Below are 19,850 nucleotides of genomic sequence, written 5' to 3' on the forward strand. Positions count from 1 at the left end.
AAATGGGACCATGAAACGGGGTCATCCAGACAAATCCGTGGTTATGGCCAGGAACGGTAGATATCAGAATGGTGCACGCAGTGCAGTACTCGTCGGCCATTGACCGTCCCCCTTACCCGCTCGGATTATGTTACGCTGGACCACAAAAATGTGTGTGTATAAAAACAAGCATGCAACAATGAAAGAAAAGGCATGTCGGGGTCCAACACATTTTGCTGTCGCAATGACAAACAACGCTGGTGACTTGTAATATGGTCTGATTATTGCGCCTGTTAGGTACGTGGAAATGACTGTGTTTCGTTGTGTCGCAGATCTAAGATCCAATTGTGGTGGAAGTGGCAGGGCATGCGGACGACGTGGAGGCCGCCTACCAGCAAACAGCCGCGAGGCCTCCAGTGCCCGCTCTGAACGAATTTGGCGAGAACGACGGGGTCATCAAGTCGGGCGAAAACGAGCTCCATGGCGGTGACGGCGAGAGGACCAAGAATGGCCCCGCCGCGGCGACGAGATGGACGAGGTCAGCATCGAGCACGGGGCGCTGACCCTCGTTGCCGGCTTCGTGGCGGCCAAGCGGCCAAGCAACTCGATCCAGGTATGGGGCTGTCGACCTGGAAAGCACCACTCAGCCGTGTGCCAGACAGTTGGATACACGCGATTAGCCAAGGTGGTCTGATGGTATCGTTGCCGGCCTGGACGAGCGTTGTCGAGGCTTTCGAGATCGTGTTCCAGCTAGTGGTGGGCCGAGGCATGGACCGAAATACTGGTATCGTCGACCACCTCACAAAGCTCCTGCTGAGAAAGTTCTGCGCTGGACAAGCGCATTGCTCGGAAGCTGTCGACGACGCGCATCCATCTGCGCCTCTGATGGATTAATCAGGCTGGGGCTGAGCGGGCCGCTGCCAGGCGCGCAGCCAAACAGGTGCGACATCAGGTGGACAGCGTGAAGTGAACATCGTTATGCTTATGTGAGCATACGTAAATGACCTTAAGTGAACATTCCCATGCCTTCTTTGTCTTGCGTGCTTGTGTGTATGTCTGAGGCATAGACGGTTCCTTGGCAGATAAACGTTGGGGTTGTTTCAGACTGGTTATCATGTCGCATAACTCTAGATTTAAGCTGAAAAATATATACTTACTTGTGTTTCCCGCCCGCCCCCCCCCCCCCCCCCCTCCTCCTGTTTGCTTTGTGTCCCCGGCAAGTGTGCACAATGAAGTGTATGCTGGGCGCAAGAATCGTTTTAGTAAAATACGGTGAGTTATGAGTCATACGTGTGTTCGATGAACTGGCTGCATGACGTGACGGATATGTTCTTGATTAACGCCACACGCCACGACCTTCGGAGGCTTCGTGTCATAGCTGATGCAATGTGCAATGTCCACAATGTCCTATGTTCTACCAGGCAGCACACCACTGTCGTCGTCTCAAAGTGCCTCCACACACCAGTGCAATCCGGCGCGTCATGATGTATAGTGCTGAGGTTCAACGCGACAGTTCGGGTGATGATCCTGGTGCCGGTCAGTTCCTCCTTTGGCAGTGGCTGGACCTTGGGCAATCTCGCCAGCCTGCATCTCAGCAGCTGTAGGCTGGCCAACTTTAATACATCGCCATAGACTCAATATTTGGCATCCTCAGCAAGTGGGAGTGCCATGGCACACAGGCTCCCGGTTCCTGGGCCTATGTTCGCTGTTATACACCCAGCGTGGCAAAACATCCCCCTTTCACACTCCTCACAGTTCTTCTTGAAGCGCCCTGTGGCGATCACCAGATGCATTTGTTAGTAGGTGCACCGATGTAGCGGACGCGAAGGTAATGCAGGCGGAGCGGTGATGCCAGGCTGCGGCTTTGTGACGTCACTGTAATAGTGAAGGGAAAGTGTCGGAAAAATCCCCGGATGATCATGCCTTATTGCATGGCCTTGCACGGTCCCTTTTGTCAAGGGCATGCCGGTTACTATCGCCCAGAGTCGATTGTCGTTCTGGCCTGATGAGCTGCGCGTGTTCCGCGTGCTGTATACTTATATCAGGGATGGGCGTAGTCACTTCGTTAAAGCCCAATAATGTATCACGCTAACGCGTCCGCTGATGTGAATTGTGAGGAGCGAGGAGCGGAAAGTGCGATACCACCGTTACAACGAGGTTGGATGATCGTAGACGGTCCAGTACAATCTGGATCGTTTCATCAACAGGCACGTCTGTGGACAAGACTTTCTAAGTTTAATCAAACGAGTACACCAGTTAGACTGTCAGATTTGACAATTTCGATTACCTTTCCTGTTGATTTCAAGTAATACTTTGTCGATATGTAGAGTTGAATCATGCCATTTCAAGTTGATACCAGCTGATAGGCGTGGAAATTTGAGGCGCAATTGGGCTCGGGGGGGGGGGGGGGTTGTCTGCTTTAAATGTTTTAAAAGCCGTAGACTTCACCAGGGCATATTCACCTGTGACCCTTGTTAAGTGCTGACCGCCCACCTGGGCCTTACTGCGGTGATCAAGCTGTAGCCTTTCATAGGCCTTTGGTCGGACACCTCGTGTTGCGGGTTAACTTGGAGATGTCAAAGAGGGTGTGGTCCATTTTACGCAGATAAGAAGCTTTGTCCATGATTACAGATATTCTGGATTTCTCTGGCCTTCGTGAGACGATCTGTTCACCGTTTCGCAGATCCCAGTAGTTCTCGATGTATATTATATGTATATATATATATATATATATATATATATATATATAAACATTCATACATCAATGCTGAGCACATTGTTGTTAAAAATGGCAATGCACTCAGCATTGATGATACTTTTTATCTTTTCTCAGCAAGTCTGACGACAATTTTCGCTTCTTTTTGAGGTTTTTTTAAAACAAAAATAGCAACAAGGCTAATGGAACAAAAAAGCTTTATATTGCCATATTACACGGCTTGGTATAAATTATATTATCAACGATCCACCCTTCATCGGACATTTTCTAGAGTGACGGTTTTAGACAAAGTCGGTATAATCGCATGTTTGCAAAATTCAATCTTTCTCGTCACTAATTTAACATGGATCTAATGATTACACACATCAGTTTTTTGTTGTAATACCACGGGGATAGCGCAAACAAACCACAGACTTATCACAACACAGACGAACGCATTTACGCATCGCATATACCCATTATTGTCAGGTAACACCGCTCATCCGCGACGCGCAAAACGATATATACGCTCGGTACCCCTGCGCTCCCCGCCCTAATGGTGGCCCTCTGTACAGATGGAGGGTTCCACGCGCATTTGTCTGTTTTTTGATGAGGGGTCCCTTTCGCGGATATATGTTGCTTCTGGAGCGACGAGTCTTTGTCTCTGTGCGATAACTTTTGTGTTGTTGTTGATCATTTGATGTGTCAGATGGGTTTTGTGACAGGTCTGTGTGTGTGTGCGTGGGTAGTCGTTCTGTAGGTGCATGGCCAGACGTCTGGAAAGTATCGTTGCATGGCCAATGTATGCCCTACAAGACAGGAGCGCACAGTCTCCTAGGTTGCATTTATGGTGAAATATGACGCTGAATCTTTGAGTGGAGCCGACCCATGTGAAGGGTTAGTTTACATGATCAAGGAGGATGTAGTTGGGCTATGACAATAGCTATTAAGCTTGATCATGTCATTTCCTTTGGTTGGCAATTGTGATGGACAATGTGGTGTGGAGGTTTTTCGTCAGCTTTGTAACCAGGTGACATGTTCTTAAAGAACAGGAGGTACGCTTGTGATGCTCTGTTTCAGGTTTCGGTATAAGGATACTGTGACGAGGTCCGGTTGATCTGGTCTTCTTCAGTACGCAGGGCCCAGTCATTGTTAATTAGGATTTGCTTGACTCGCCTAAGCTCCTGGTGCACAAGGCGCCATGACGAGCAGTGATTAAGGGCACGGTGGATGTAATCCGTTATGACACTGGCTTTGTGCCAGCAAGGACAAAGGCTCTCCGTTCAGGCATTTGCCGGCAGCTGTAGGTTTTCGGTGGACGCTGGTTGCAGAGGTTTTATCTGAAGCTTGATAACTTACCGAATCGTTGAAGCGAAAAAAAGCGAAGCAAACTGAGCGTTGAAGTGAAAGATTTTTGGACATGCTAATCATCACTCAAATAAACATCATATACCAATACAAATGTAACAAAGAAGACTGTACGCTCCTATATGATAGTGCATATATTGGCAACACAACAACACTTTACAACAGTCTGACCATACAAAACAGCGGTCCACGCATACACACGAAGACCCAACGCAAAACCCTCCTGACGCGTCAAATGCTCAACAACACAAGTCATCGCACGCTCTACACAGAGACAAAGACTCGTCGCTCTAGAAGCAATATACACCCGCGAACCTTATTAACACACCAGTGCGTATGGAGCTCTCCATCTGTACAGTGTCACCATTACGGCGGAGAGCACAGGGGTACCGAGCGTTTTACGTGTCGCGGATGAGCGTTGTTACCTGACAATGATGAGTATATATGATGCGTAAATGCTTATGTATGTATTATGATATGCATGTAGTATGTTTTCGCTACACCCGTGGCATTATAAAAACTGATGTATGTAACCATGAGATCCATGTGACATTAATCATTGAAAACCTAAATGTTACAAATGCGCGATTATATCGGCTTTGTCTGCAACCGTCATACTAGAAAATGTTCAATGAAGGATGAAAAGTTGAACATGTAGCTATTACGAGGCCATGCAATATGACTATATCTTTTTTGTACCATGCGCTTTCGCCATTTTAAATAAACATCGAGAGCAAGCGAAAGCCGCAGCAAGATTTCTTTAGAAAATATCAAACAAGATCATCAATGCTGAGTCCACTACGTTTTTAGTAAAATATGTATACAAAACACGTATTTATTTATTTATGTATAGTCTGGCTATACAAGGTCTCGCCTTTTCTATTGCCCCAAACACTTCGACATTCCAAACAGTTCGGGCAATTCACTTTGCATATGGATATCACCGATGGCACTGGCCAGCTAAGGTTTCGACTCACAAAAAGTTTCTCGACTGCCGGAGTCAAAGGCTGTGCGCAATGCCTTCAGTCGGTTCTTTATGGCCGGGATTTCCCGCGATGAAAGGACACTTGTGTTCCCATCCACGTGACGGGACTGAGAGGCATGGAACTCTTGACTAGTTTTTCAAGCCGGAACGCAGCGCAGTTTTTACCAAACGGAGTTACATTGGCGAGGAGCCAACAATTGAAATCCCGGATGCCGTCGGTCCATCATATGCGCGTGTCGGACGTGAGAAGAAAGGTGCGTAATTGTGTATCAGCTTGATGACTATTTTATTTTAATTTGAAAACATATCGGTTGGGCACGAGTTTTAAGGCGAGTTTAGATAATAGCCAAGCGCGTTCAAGATGTGAATGGTATCACTGCCTTCGTCAAATCTAGGTTAGCTTAATGCTGGCAACCGATGGCACTTGTTTTCGTCTACATTGGCCACCTTCAGGAAATAACCAGACGGACGAGGAATAAATTACGGAAGTCTGTTCGCCCCAAAATTCGGGGCGCAAGGGCGAAACAATAAGATGGTTCCGGCATAGTCCGCATAAGGTCATGCAGTTTGCCAGATGTCTGCAGGAACAACACATGCCATTTGAGCAAGACTCTAAGCACGAATTTAAGCGATTAGCCAAGCAATTCGAGGCGTGAAAGATGTCCGTCGCAGCTCCATGCCGAATTTTGATTACTGACCATCTATAGCGAAAAAGGCGTGCAACGGCCCATGGTGCTTGGGTGTATGGGCAAACGAGGTGAAGCCCGCTCTGCATGCTTTTAAATGTGATCTCAAGGCTCCACCGATCTAATTGCTCAGGACAATTCCAAATCGTGGAAAGAGCCGGCCACGCTGTGTTTAGAACAGCCACTCGACCAACCGGCCTTTATTTGCTTCTTTCTTTCAATTTCACTATGACTGTTGAGGTGGCCCTGGAAGTTCGGTTTCATTCTTAGATCTTGGTATATGGTATCACTGTTCTCCAAAAATACCTCTATTTGCCTCATCCGCGCCTGTCAACCGCCACACCATTCTGAAGAGCACCGCCCTTTTGCTTCTCGCGCCACATTCGATGCACGATAAACGAAACGTGTTTTCGTTGCACTTGTCGAGGCGCTTTAATCATGCCTTCTTCAGTTGAGTACAAGCCGTTCGAAGCTTCTCACAAAATGACAGCTTCGCATCGGTTGCAATGGCAGTGTGCAGTCGGATAACTCGGCTGCGGAACCATTATTTGAATACGCCAGAGGTGTCCGTAAGAAATGAGGGGTCATTAGAGGTCACCGAAATATAGGAAGATATCATATCTTGGGGGCAAGTTGGGTCAACCCTGCAGCTGAGCCGACCGGCCAATGGCAAGTCGGAAATTATTTAGCCGAAATGCACAGAAAAGGTGGGTGTACATTGGCACTAGTCCTGCGAATTTATTGCGGAGCGTTTCTACGCGGCGGGCTCCAAAGATGACACTTCTATCAACACGAATTATTCTCATCAATCCCTGAGTTTCCCCACCCACGAGCACCATTCACTGCCAACAGCACGCCTCTTTAGAACTCGACTCCTGCTCTCTTTTCTCGGTATGCTGATCTACGTCTCGGAACGTGCACTGCAGTCAGGAAAACCTTCAATGCACCTCGGTGTGGCGTCATCACCAATGTTCGCCGTATGCAGCCGTCGCCTGCAAAGGCTCGGAGAGCGGGGCGCGGCGCCTTCAGCCGACGGCGGACTCCACCGCCCAGCTGGAAAACCCGCGCGCGCGCGCCGCCCGGTGCCGCCAAACGAGTCACGTGACCGGCCCGGCGGCGACCGGTCCGGCGAAGCACCTCTCAAATAAGCCGGGAAGCCCCACCGCCGGGCACGGTGGAGGAAATCCCATGCAAAAGTCCGCGTATCGAGAGGGCACCGAGTCTGTCGGGATCGTGGAATCTTGACCACGCGCAACCTCAATCTGATCTTCAGGTAAAACAGACGTTACATCATACGTGGAACGCGCCTAGCCAGAATGCGTGTCAGGTGTGCGAGCGGTGCGCATTTCGCCCATATAAAGGAGTTTGGGCGGGATGAGGCACTAGAATTGCGGCAAGGTTGATAAAACGTGTCGCCTTGGTGGTTGCGGTCGTCGACAAAAAATTTACTTTTCACTGCGAAGCTCGTTGTCAAGGATGCTTTTGACCGACACTTTTGATGACGGCCACAACACAATACAGCGCACACTACATGATCTAACATGTGGTCTCTGTACATAGCTTTTATGCGTCTACGGTAATACATTTTGTCACACAACACGGGGAGACCTTTCCGTGAAGACTCTTTACCGCACCCTGCGGCGTCACGGTATCTTTTTCATGTTTCATCCCAACCGGGCGACAAAAACACTTTATGGTGTTTGGTTGGCCGCTCGCCCCGGTGACATATCGGCGACAAATCAATGTATTTCCTCTGGCCCGGCCGGTCGATCGATTCGCTGTTTTTACCAGCCGACTCCCAGCGCCCCGAACTCGACAGCATAAAGTACTAGAAAAATCTAGATGTGGGGGTTCATCTGGCCGCAAGGGCGTATTTGAGTCATTGCGATGCGACTGGTATGGAGTGGGCCGTGGCTTCCAGCGCACAGCGAAATCTAAAGCAGGATTCACATTGCTGTTTGATGAATACCTACCCAGAGTTTAATTTTTGGCTTTATTGACTTCATCAAAGATATCGAGATTCAGCATGCGGCCGCGATATGCGACTTCTTCATGTAGTCATGCTTATACACGCTCCCAGGCAAGAAAGCGGTGTCCTGGATACAAAAAAAAACCTTTTTTTGACAATGCTACTGGGCCTTCGAGTTCTATCTGAAACTTACTATGCGCAGACACGTCTGCCTTGTTTATGCGTCGGGCTGACAGGCGAACGACCTGGACCTGAATAATAAAAAGCTGTTTTCAGGACTGTGCCAAGTCTCTGTGCCCATTTACAATGACGCGTATTTGCAACTGCTTCGAGTCGGGCGACAGCCGGAGCCGGACAGGGCCGGACGGAACCGGACGGGGCCAGACTGAACCGGACGGGGCCAGACGAAGCCGGACGGGGCCAGACAGATTGGTACCGGTAGTTACACATAGTACAAAATGCACCGATTTGCTTTCGGGTATCTTAGGCAGCACGAAAAAGTGTCACCATTTCCAAGCCCTTACTGCGAATTCGGACGCCAATCTGAACCTGCGATTGGTCAGAACAAGTGGCGACGTTACAGTTTTAAACCACGAAAAACCCCGGTTGTCATGGTGATTAACTCCGCGACATCGGAAAAGTTTATACTCAGCGCCGTTTTTGCATCGATCGGCTGTGCGGAAAATACTGGTGATTCACGAGATAAGTGATAGGGTTAGAACGTAATATTATCAAAAACAGAGTTGATATTGACAAGGACCAACAGCAGCCAACTATCGTCTTCCACAGCATTTCCATTTGGTTTGGTGGCCTCATTGGTTTTGATGGCTAATCCAGCGCAGTGACGTGATGCTGTTTATTGACCGTGCTGTAAGTGAATGGAAATTATAAGAAAAAGGCGTAGGAAAAAATGTGTGGAATTATCAGGAATCTGCCAACATCTGCTTATAACTACTGACTCAGATGTAGATTGAACCATAGGATGATATATCCTGATGTTTTTGAATGACATATTTTTGGAGTTGTCACTTTGCCAGGAACTTGTATACTCCCTAATGTCAAGCAACAACTTAATTAGGTATGAAGTGTCATGAAATGTAGTCGAAGACGCCTGTACACAGGTTTGCCTATCTTGGTAATGCGGTATTATTCTGAAATGTACTAAATAAAAAATAAATCGGCGGAACTACTCAACGGGCGCGAGCGACAGCCCTGTGTGACACGGGGAGGTATGGCCCCAGGCCCGTCTGGATTTGCACCCGCAGGTGGACATTGGCCAACTCGTTACCGACGTCGCCATCCCGGAGGCGCCACGCCTGTCCGCGGCTCCGGGCCGATCTACGGGTGTCCGTGCGCCACGGGACATCGGACACCCGACTTCACGTTCCTGACGCTGGTCATGGCGCCGGACGAAGTGGCCGTCCGCCCCACTCCACCCCGCGATAACTCCTGGCACTGGGACGCGGCCCCGCTCCTGACGCTGCTCGCCAGCGGCGGCATGCAGGAGCTGCTCTTCGATGCCGAAGTGGTGTCCTCTTGGTATTGGCGTCAACAAGAGCTACCGCTGACCGAGCTACCGGCCGGCCTGCGGCTCAACCTGCTGATCAAGGTGCTGCCAATTGGCTGGATACGCCGCCACTGGTCCAATCTGGACTTCCTGCTCATCACTATGCAGCTAGTGCTTCTTATTTCCTATGTTTTCCAGCGGTCCTCTTACGTAATTTTCAGAATATGCTAGTTGATCAAAATGTCTGTGCAACTAGTCGCATTAGAACGAGAAGCACTGAATGCGGGGGAAAAGCTGCATCAGCCCGAGGTCACTTACCACACAAATGCAACTGCGGCTTAAATAAATGTTAAATGCTGCGGCCTTAATTTCCCCATGTGATGTTCAGCGCAATGACTATTTTCGAAGTGCACTTTGACTTCGAGAAGCTTTGCTTACTTGGATGGTCAGTTCGTGACAAGGCTGTGTTTACGCTGCAGACGTGGTGCCGCTGTGTTTACAAAGCAGCAACATTGCACGTGGTCCAATGACGCACTGTTTAACTTCCACTAGTGCACTTCTCGAGAAGTGGCTTTCGCCGCCCGCTGTGCCAGCAACACACGTTAGTTTCTTCTGACGTCATTCATACCAATCAATGGTGAAACACATTGTGACCACCGCGCTCCAGGTGCACCAACAGCCTGATACTTGGCGTTTGCAGGTAGATTTTTCTTTTTTGCCATGTCAATGCCAATGTTAACGACAATTTTTCAACAGCTGGGCGTGAAATCTCTGCCCACAGCCACGGAGGCTACGATGAGCCTCACACTTTCATGCCATCATGCACCGAGATCGCATATTCAAGAAATGGCACCTGGAGCTGCAAAGAAAGAAGCAAATGTTGTGCTGTGCCGAATCGTTTACTGCGTTAAGAGGACTGCAAAACAATTGCGTTTCATTGGCTCATTATTTTCTGTTGGTGCTGCAGTGGGACTTCCCAGTGTTATTGCCAGACACGCTTCGTCCCGAGGTTTCACCAGATTTTGTTTTCGAGTTATACCCCAAACGTGGCTTCTTCCCTTTAATACGAACATAGGTATCGACTGAGTACCACTTGCGATTGTGTGTCGTGAAATACGTCCGAAGGCCTGTCTCGTGGTTGCTGGAGGTGTGAGGAGAACGCGCGTTTCTCGCAGCAGATTTCACCACACCGATTTCAACACAAGTGCATTGCTCCGAGGTGTTCTTTTCTCCGCAGCTGGCCACCGACCGCTGCACCGCCCCCTGGTGACGTCACAGCGCCCAGCACCGGCCGCCTCTGAGCTGATGCCTATCTAAAGTCTCGTAGTGACGTCAAAGCTGCAAGGCACAGCGACAGCGGCGCAGTGGCCAGGCTGGGGACGGCACCGCCCGCTGTCGGACTCGGTGCCCAGGCCGCTAGGCGGACTCCCAGCCGAGTTTGGCCAGCGTAAACATGGCAAAGCCCCTGGTTAGCCCAGCTCGAATGACCCACGCCTTGTTTGTTCCTGTCGCAACGCCGCCAGGGTTCTGACGGCGCGCGACTGGCCCGTGCGGCTGACCAGCAGACAGAGGACTGACATGCGACTCTAGTTATTTATGAGTAACGCGCAGTTGTGGGTGAGATGCAGCCTTAACTGTCACGATCAGCATGTGTAGCTGTCCAGGTGACATCAGCCAGGAGGGCTGGGGTTGACTGCGGCCGCAGCAGATTACATGAGCGGGCCAGAATGGCTGGGGTTGCTCCGGCCCCAGCAGGTTACATGAGCGGGCCAGAATGGCTGGGGTTGACTTCGGTCCCAGCAGGTGACGTGAGCGGGCCAGGAGAGCTGGGGTTGACTCCGGCCCCAGCAGGTGACATGAGCGGGCCAGGAGGGCTGGGGTTGACTGTGGCCCCAGCAGGTGACGTGAGCGGGCCAGGAGAGCTGGGGTTGACTTCGGCCCCAGCAGGTGACGCGAGCGGGTCAGAATGGCTGGGGTTGACTTCGGCCGCAGTAGGTGACGCGAGCGGGTCAGAATGGCTGGGGTTGACTCCGGCCGCAGCAGGTGACATGAGCGGGCCAGGAGAACTGGGGTTGACTCCGGCCCCAGCAGGTGACGTGAGCGGGCCAGGAGAGCTGCGGTTGACTGCGGCCGCAGCAGGTAACGTGACACTCAGAGAGTCTCAACCAAAAGAGTTTGGAATTACGTAAGTTGTTAAGCGCATTTGCGAGGAGCATTACACACATGGATGAGACGGTAGTAATAGCCTCATTCCTCGGAGAAAGCCGGTAGAATGGAGATACGTTGATATTTGCGTTGATATTTCGACAACATGCCTTTATCAAAACAAAAGCAGAAGTGAGTTGCGTATATCCGGCCATGCATGTGAGCTTGGATGGAAGGGAATAGTACGCAGCTTTTGACTTTCCGACATGTTGAGTTTAGTAGGTGCCAGGGTGGGAGGACCTGAACTCTTGGACATTCGTAGGGTTTGATCAATGCTCGTCGAGGCTTATAATCGTGGTAAATAAGTTTCTTATCCAATGCTCAGTATGGGTCATCGTAGCCTTTTGGCTTAACAGTCTGCACAGCCCTTGGCATGAACCGTGTATTGTGTCAGAACGTAAGCTTGGATGGTGCCGTATTTTGAAATTTTTTTAGTGACAGCGTCTTCACGTATTTTTCACTTTCAACTATATTTCTGCACAGCCCTATTTAGCACCTGTCACTCGTGAGCATGGCTCCAACTTAAAATATTGAAGAATGCTTGTGTGACCAACGTTTGCACTGTTACGCCGTTTGACCATTACCATAAGATATATTGAAAGTCGACAGCTCAACTCACTCGAGATATTCTGAAATTCAACAGCTCAATTCACTCGAGATATATTGGAAGTTGACAGCTCAACTCACTCGAGATATATTGAAAGTCGACAGCTCAACTCACTCGAGATATATTGAAAGCCAACAGCTCAACTCAATAACTCTAAACTCATAACGTCGACTTTATTCATAACGAATGGCTAGTTGAAATTAAGGAACCTTAGATTTATTCTTTCATTTCACTATACGTCGATGAAAATTGCAATCCCAGAAACAATAAAAAATGGATACTTGGAGAAATGATACAAATCAATCGTCACGAGAATAGACAAACCTCCGTCGAAGTTACATAAATTTCTGAGTTCCCTTTTCGACTGATACATTTATGTATATATATATATATATATATATATATATATATATATATATATATATATATATATATATATACGTACCTAACAGAACATATGCGCTTCTCCACATGTCACACAATGGTCCTCTACCTTCCCCAAATACGCCTAGGCGGCTGCCCTGTGTCGAAAATGCTCTTCCCTTCTTATTTCAATCCACGTGAATAGTGGACCTGCTGTTCTTCTGAGGGACACTGCTACTCTAAGATGTTGTGCCTCTGAACGGAAAGCGACCCTCACCCGCTTCAGTTCCAACATGACGTTGCCAATATATACGGTTGCCGAAGGAAACGTTCCTTTGGCAACGAAAATGTCCGTCGTGGCAGTGACAGGCGCGACGCATGTTGAGAGCAGGAGCTTTGCGTGTTGAGCTGGCTCTTCATTGACCGTTTAATTATGCTTCTGTGAGCATGCCACATGCTCGGTGCTTAGTGCGCTTACCCACACTAAACCAGCCGAACTATCGCTGGACGGCTGAAAATTTCGTCACAGATGTGGAAATCTAGTTCTTTGGCGTCCACAACATGTGTAGACATTTGTAAGACATATTTCGGCCCATAGGTAACGTCTTTTATTCAGTTGGAAGGACTTCAGTACTTCTCCTCCATCCTACCAACAGGCTGAGCTACAGGCCCACAAATTTACAAACAAGTTGGCAGAATCCGGGGACAAGCCCGTTCTTTAGAAAATTCTGTAAGAAGGCTCAAAATCGATCACGGCTAGGCCCCCCTCAATATACGGTGCAAGACAAAGCCCTTAGTTTGGAGAACAGGTTAAACTATGACCAATGTGTTTGTGGGGTAGATAAGAAGAACATCTTAAGTAAATAAGTGATAAGACAAGACGGACACATTTCAGTGATGACAAATTTCGGGCTGTTGAGTCTTGCTGCCAGACATTGTGTTCTTTGGCGACCTCTCAGTTAGCTTACAGACCTCTGCAGTTACAAAGTCCGCCCTGTCAACAGCCGACACACCGACAAGCGCGTTAGCTCGGTCTGGAAAACCACGGCAGAGAACGCCGCACTGCGCCAGGTTACAAAATACACGAGTAAACGGAGCATATTTCTTCCCATGTCGGCTCATCTCCCAGAAATCGCGACAGAAAATTCCCAGCTCTACCGCGCAGGCTCGGTGCGCAGGCTCGGGCGTCACCGAGGCGGTGTTGGCGTTCATGCTTGACCTCTAGGCTGCCCTGCTCGTGTATAAAACTGAGGCCACAGCGGGAGGAGGCATCAGTCGCAGCACAACACTCAGCCAGGTAAGGCGCTTCAGCCCGGGCCGGCTCGGCCAATGCGGTGTCGAAGGCCTGGCCACCTTGCCAACGGTGCTGTGGGTTGTCTGGGGCTGCGGTAGTGGGTGGCACCAGGCCATAGTTATATGACCGAGCTCACTGAGCGAGAGCAGCACAGGGTGCAATCTGGATCATGTTGCCATTTCTCAAGCCGGCTGTAATTAGCAGTTGAATGTTAGGCTTAACTGTAAGCTTGGGCCAGCGTCGTTACCTTCCGGTAGCTTGCTGCTGTGCTGCTGAGAAAATGATGAGCTGCCGATAGAAAGTCGTCATCTGTATCCTGTTCCTAAAGAGAACAACTCAAACCGTTTTGTTTTGTGTAAAAGCGAGAGCTGCGGTGGGAAGTGAACAAACGGACTATAGGCCACAAAGTGCGGGAATAAATCCATGCAGCATCATGCATCATGCCTCAAAACTTGGTAGCATTGATGTATTTCGGACATGTCTGTGTGGGGTCATTAAAAAAGATGGCGCAGACCACGCGTAGTTTTCGTGTCAGAAACTGACCTCAGATTGGTACGTGTTTCACGCCGAGCTCGTTTCATTTCACGGTGTAGGGTGGAAAAGCCGCGCATTCACCAGCACCGTGTTGAGGCACCATTAATGTTTGAGTTTAATAGCAGTTGCTTTGTGGTTTGACCATCGCTTTGTGTTGCAGCAGCTATGAAGGTCGTCGCTCTCCTGCTTGTGGTCTGCGCCTCCGTGGCCTGGGCGAAGCCTCTCTGCATTGGAGGCATCTGCATTCCTAACAGTCAGGCCACTGGAGGGGCTGCGGGCACCGTCACCAGTGGCACCAGCAATACACCTGGTGGCACCAGCAAGATTACGTCCGTCGGCTCCTCTGCAGGGGTAAGCACGCGCAAAAACGAGAGCGTCGTCCGAGCATGTCTGGAAAAGGTGAACTGAATTAGGTTGGTTGTTCGCATTCCGTTAAATGGAATGGAAACACGCATTAGGTTGACCTTACAAGCGTTCCAGTAGTGCAGGCATGCATGCGTGACCCCCACGTTTTACTTGATTGCCAGCTTCGATAACTACATAAACTAACTGCCAGCTTACACCACCGTCCGTTGTATTTATTCTTTAGTTCGTACACTGAGGCATGCTATGGAATGCATAGTAACCAGTGCATGGCAAGTGTGGTGCTCTGTTTTGAATCTCATTTCTTTTGCAGGGATCCGCCAGCGGGCCGTGTGCGAGCAGCACCAACCTCGCACATGCCTCCAACAAGAACAAACAGGGACTGCTGGGCAATGCGGAATCAAGCGACACCGGAGCCGTCTCGAACCAGAACACCGGCTGCTAAATGACTCAGTCGCAGTCATCTCGGCATGCGTCGCAGTGGCAGATGTGAAACGCTTGTTACGTCGACAGACGTTGTGATATCGGGCGTCGGTTGTGATATGGGATCGAAATGTGCAATACAGGCTTACCCCCGACGTGATTGAGCTCTAATGTGTTGGCGCTGCCAGTGTCAATTGATATTTCCCCGTGGAAGACGCACCACAAACCTCGTGCCAACTCCGATAGTCATTCATATCTTGGAGACGCATCTCCATCATATGTGAAATCCATTGAAATGACTAAAAGCGGTTCGGATCATGTTTTATCCTACAATTGGCCAGAAGTACTGAAAAAACATGACTTTTTCAATGCTTGATTCCAATGGCTGGGAGCATTGAACTCGGGGTAGCGAACCATGTAATTTACGGAAAGAGGCTGAATTACTACGGTTGTTCATGTTTCATAATGCGTTTTATACTTGGCAGTTTGCCCACATGCGCGTTCTGACAGCTCCGAATGAGCATGATGTCCATTATGTCGTGTTCTGGAGTCGCGATGAAATGTTATGGAATTACAAACAAACAACACTCATCACAAGCTTGTCAACACGTGACCACGAAGTCCCACTATATTGAAATAAACACTTCTCAAATTATGGACTATTATATAATATGGACTGTGTCATCTTTTGAATGGCGATAGGAACCAATTACTACCTTAAAATAGGTTGATGGGAGAGCTATTTAAACATATGTTAAAATGTCGCGCCGAACGGCTTTTGCCAACGCAGGTATCTCAGCACTCAAAGCAATGGCACGTTCCCAGAACATTGAACCTGTGTATTCACGTTAGACTCTTTTTGATTTTCTGGACGACAGTTTTACCTTGCATATTTCAGAAAGCTGGTACTCGTGCATACGGGCGAGCAGCCCGGGAGACGGAAGCAGCAGCGCACCGGGGTAATGCAAGTCGCTCTCCCGCGCATCAGAGCGTCGCGGTGGTGCGAGGTGCCATCCCGTTAGAACCCGGTGCACCATGACTACTGCCTGCCGGGGTTCATCGACCTTGGCCGTGTGACGTGAGCATGTGACTGCAACGCAGGGAGCCTTCATTCCCCCGAATGTTCGACATCAGACGACATTTGACGGAAGAGAACATAGACGTGGCAAGGACAACGTACGAGGTAATGCAATGAGAAAGAGCACACCGAAGGTATCTTAGATATTGTTGCAAAGGGAATGGACGATAATATAATGGTTGTTTTCGGGGAGGACAGTGCGTGCTCATTTCATCCTGCAGTCAAGGAAAACCAGAGACGTGCGCATGGAGCTGCACCCATTTGTTTGTAAGATGTCCATTCTCGGAGAAAACGGAGCAAAGCTAAAGTGGTCGCAAAGGCGGACTCTGCCTTGTAAGAGAGGAAATAAAGACGGCCGGAGCGCAGGTCAATGTCACACTAACGAAATCGATCTCCGAGATGTTCCTACAGTTGGACGGCGTGACCACTAGCCGTGGGCTGTTCTCGGTGTCAGTGGGGACTGAATGATCGTTTAAACCATCGTCGCCCAACAAAGTGACAACGACGCCCGATAACACCGTCTCTCGCCAAAGTAGACCGTTTTCGAGCAGTAGTGTAGTTTTTAGTCGGAGGATTTAAATTCAATAAATTTGAAAAATCGGGTCAAATCCGGACTGGGCTCTGTTTTTAGAGTAGCAGGGCATGTTTACCTCGTACTTTGTCGTTTCTACGTCTATTTGCTCGTTCGTCAAGTGTCTTCTGATGTTTAACATTTCGGGAGAGGAAGGCTCCCTACATGTGTTGGGCTACAGGTCCCCAAATTTATAAACAAGAGGCCAGAATCCGGGGACAAGCCCGTTCGTTGGAACGTTCTGTAAATAGGCTCAAAATTGTTCACGGCTAAGCCCCCTCAGTATACGGTGCAAAACAAAGCCCTTGGTTTGGAGACCAGGTTAAATCTATGACCCATGTCTTTGTGCGGTAGATAAGAGGAACATCTTATGAAAATAAGTGATAAGACAAGACGGAAACATTTCAGTGATGACAAATTTCGGGCTGCTGGGTCTTGCTGCCAGACGTTGTGTTTTCTGGCGACATCTCAGTTAGCTTACAGACCTCTGCAGTAGCAAATTCCCGCCGTGTCAACAGCCATACACCGACAAGCATGTTAACCCGATCTGGAAAATGACGGCCAAAAACGCCGCACTGTGCCAGGTATGAAAATACACGAGCAAATGGAGCACATTTCTTCCCATGTCGGCTCATCTCCCAGAATTCGCGACAGAAAATTCCCAGCTCTACCGCGCAGGCTCGGTGCGCAGGCTCGGGCGTCACCGAGGCGGTGTTGGCGTTCATGCTTGACCTCTAGGCTGCCCTGCTCGTGTATAAAACTGAGGCCGCAGCGGGAGGTGGCATCAGTCGCAGCACAGCACTCAGCCAGGTAAGGCGCTTCATCCCGGGCCGTCTCGGCCACTGCGGTGTCGAAGGCCTGGCCACCTTGCCAACGGTGCTGTGGGTGGTCTGGGGCTGCGGTAGTGGATGGTTCCAGGCCATAGTTATATGACCGAGTTTACTGAGCGAGAGCAGCACAGGGTGCAATCCGGGTCATGTTGCCATTTCTCAAGCCGGCTGTAATTAGCAGTTGAATATTAGGCTTAGCAGTAAGCTTGGACAGCGTCGTTACCATCTGACAGCTTGCTGCTGTGCTGCTGAGAAAATGATGAGCTGCCGATAGAAAGTCGTCATGTGTTTCCTGTTTCTAAAGGGAACAGCTCAAACCCTTTTGTTGTGTGTAAAAGCGACAGTTGTGGTGGGAAGCGAACAAACGGACTATAGGCCACAGAGTGCGGGAATTATTCCATGCAGCATCATGCATCATGCCTCAAAACTTGGTAGCATTGATGTATTTCGGACATGTCTGTGTGGGGTCATTAAAAAAAATGGCGCAGACCGCGCGTAGTTTTCGTGTCAGAAACTGACCTCAGATTGGTATGTGTTTCACACCGAGCTCGTTTCATTTCACGGTGTAGGGTGGAAAAGCCGCGCATTCGCCAGCACCGTGTGGAGGCACCATCAATGTTTGAGTTCAGTAGCAGTTTGTTCGTGGTTTAACCATTGTTTTGTGTTGCAGCAGCTATGAAGGTCGTCGCTCTCCTGCTTGTGGTCTGCGCCTCCGTAGCCTGGGCGAAGCCCCTCTGCATTGGAGGCATCTGCATTCCTAACAGTCAGGCCACTGGAGGGGCTGCGGGCACTGTCACCAGTGGCACCAGCAATACACCTGGTGGCACCACCAAGATTACGTCCGTCGGCTCCTCTGCAGAGGTAAGTACGTGCAAAAACGAGAGCGTCGTTCGAGCATGTCTGGAAAAGGTGAACTGAATTAGGTTGGTTGTTCGCATTCCGTTAAATGGAATGGAAACACGCATTAGGTTGACCTTACAAGCGTTCCAGTAGTGCAGGCATGTATGCATGACCCCCGCGTTTTACTTGATTGCCAGCTTCGATAACTATATATACTAACTGCCAGCTTAGACCACGGTCCGTTGTATTTATTCTTTAGTTCGTACAGCGAGGCATGCTATGAAATAAATGGTAATCAGTGCATGGCAAGTGTGGTGCTCTGTTTTGAATCTCATTTCTTTTGCAGGGATCCGCCAGCGGACCGTGTGCGAGCAGCACCAACCTCGCACATGCCTCCAACAAGAACAAACAGGGACTGCTGGGCAATGCGGAGTCAAGCGACACCGGAGCCGTCTCAAACCAGAGCACCGGCTGCTAAATGACTCAGTCGCAGTCATCTCGGCATGCGTCGCAATGGCACATGTGAAACGCTTGTTACGTCGACAGACGTTGTGATATCGCGCGTCGGTTGTGATATGGGAGCGAAATGTGCAATACAGGCTCACCCCCGACATGATTGAGCTCTAGTGTGTTGGCGCTGCAAGTGTCAGTTGATATTTCTCCGTGGAAGACGCACCACAAACCTCGTGCCAACTCCGATAGTCATTCATATCTTGGAGACGCATCTCCATCATATGTGAAATCCATTGAAATGACTAAGAGCGGTTCGGATCATGTTTTATCCTACAATTGGCCAGAAGTACTGAAAAAACATGACTTTTTCAATGCTTGATTCCAATGGCTGGGAGCATTGAACTCGGGGTAGCGAACCATGTAATTTACGGAAAGAGGCTGAATTACTACGGTTGTTCATGTTTCATAATGCGTTTCATACTTGGCAGTTTGGCCACATGCGCGTTCTGACAGCTCCGAATGAGCATGATGTCCATTATGTCGTGTTCTGGAGTCGCGATGAAATGTTATGGAATTACAAACAAACAACACTCATCACAAGCTTGTCAACACGTGACCACGAAGTCCCACTATATTGAAATAAACACTTCTCAAATTATGGACTATTATATAATATGGACTGTGCTATCTTTTGAATGGCGATATGAACCAATTACTACCTTAAAATAGGTCGATGGGAGAGCTCTTTAAACAAAAGTTAAAATGTCGCGGCAAACGGCTTTTGCCAACGCAGGTATCTCAGCACTCAAAGCAATGATACATACCCAGAACATCGAACCTGTGTATTCACGTTAGACTCTTTTTGATTTTCTGGACGACAGTTTTGCCTGACATATTTCAGAAAACTGGTATTCGTGCATACGGGCGAGCAGCCCGGGAGACGGAAACAACGACACGCCGGGGTGATGCAAGTCGCTCTCCCGCGCATCAGAGCGTCGCGGTGGTGCGAAATGCCTTCCCGTTAGAACCCGGTGCACCATGAGTACTGCCTGCCGGGGTTCATCGACCATGACCGTGTGACGTGAGCATGTGACTGCAAC

The 19,850-nt window shown here is 49.3% G+C and overlaps 2 long non-coding RNA genes across 2 annotated transcripts; both read left to right on the forward strand.

The window, feature by feature from the left end:
* Positions 1–13,561: 13,561 nt before the first annotated feature.
* On the forward strand, positions 13,562–15,142 carry LOC119096035 (uncharacterized). Its single transcript, XR_005093983.1, has 3 exons — positions 13,562–13,661; positions 14,353–14,543; positions 14,869–15,142. It is a non-coding gene; the product is annotated as an uncharacterized LOC119096035 (long non-coding RNA).
* A 2,276-nt stretch (positions 15,143–17,418) lies between these two features.
* LOC119095904 (uncharacterized) lies at positions 17,419–18,917 on the forward strand. Its single transcript, XR_005093946.1, has 3 exons — positions 17,419–17,437; positions 18,128–18,318; positions 18,644–18,917. It is a non-coding gene; the product is annotated as an uncharacterized LOC119095904 (long non-coding RNA).
* Positions 18,918–19,850: the final 933 nt, after the last annotated feature.

Source organism: Pollicipes pollicipes, unplaced genomic scaffold (assembly GCF_011947565.3).
Source record: "Pollicipes pollicipes isolate AB1234 unplaced genomic scaffold, Ppol_2.1 Scaffold_4219;HRSCAF=4965_pilon_pilon_pilon, whole genome shotgun sequence".
NCBI classification, from domain to species: domain Eukaryota; kingdom Metazoa; phylum Arthropoda; class Thecostraca; order Pollicipedomorpha; family Pollicipedidae; genus Pollicipes; species Pollicipes pollicipes.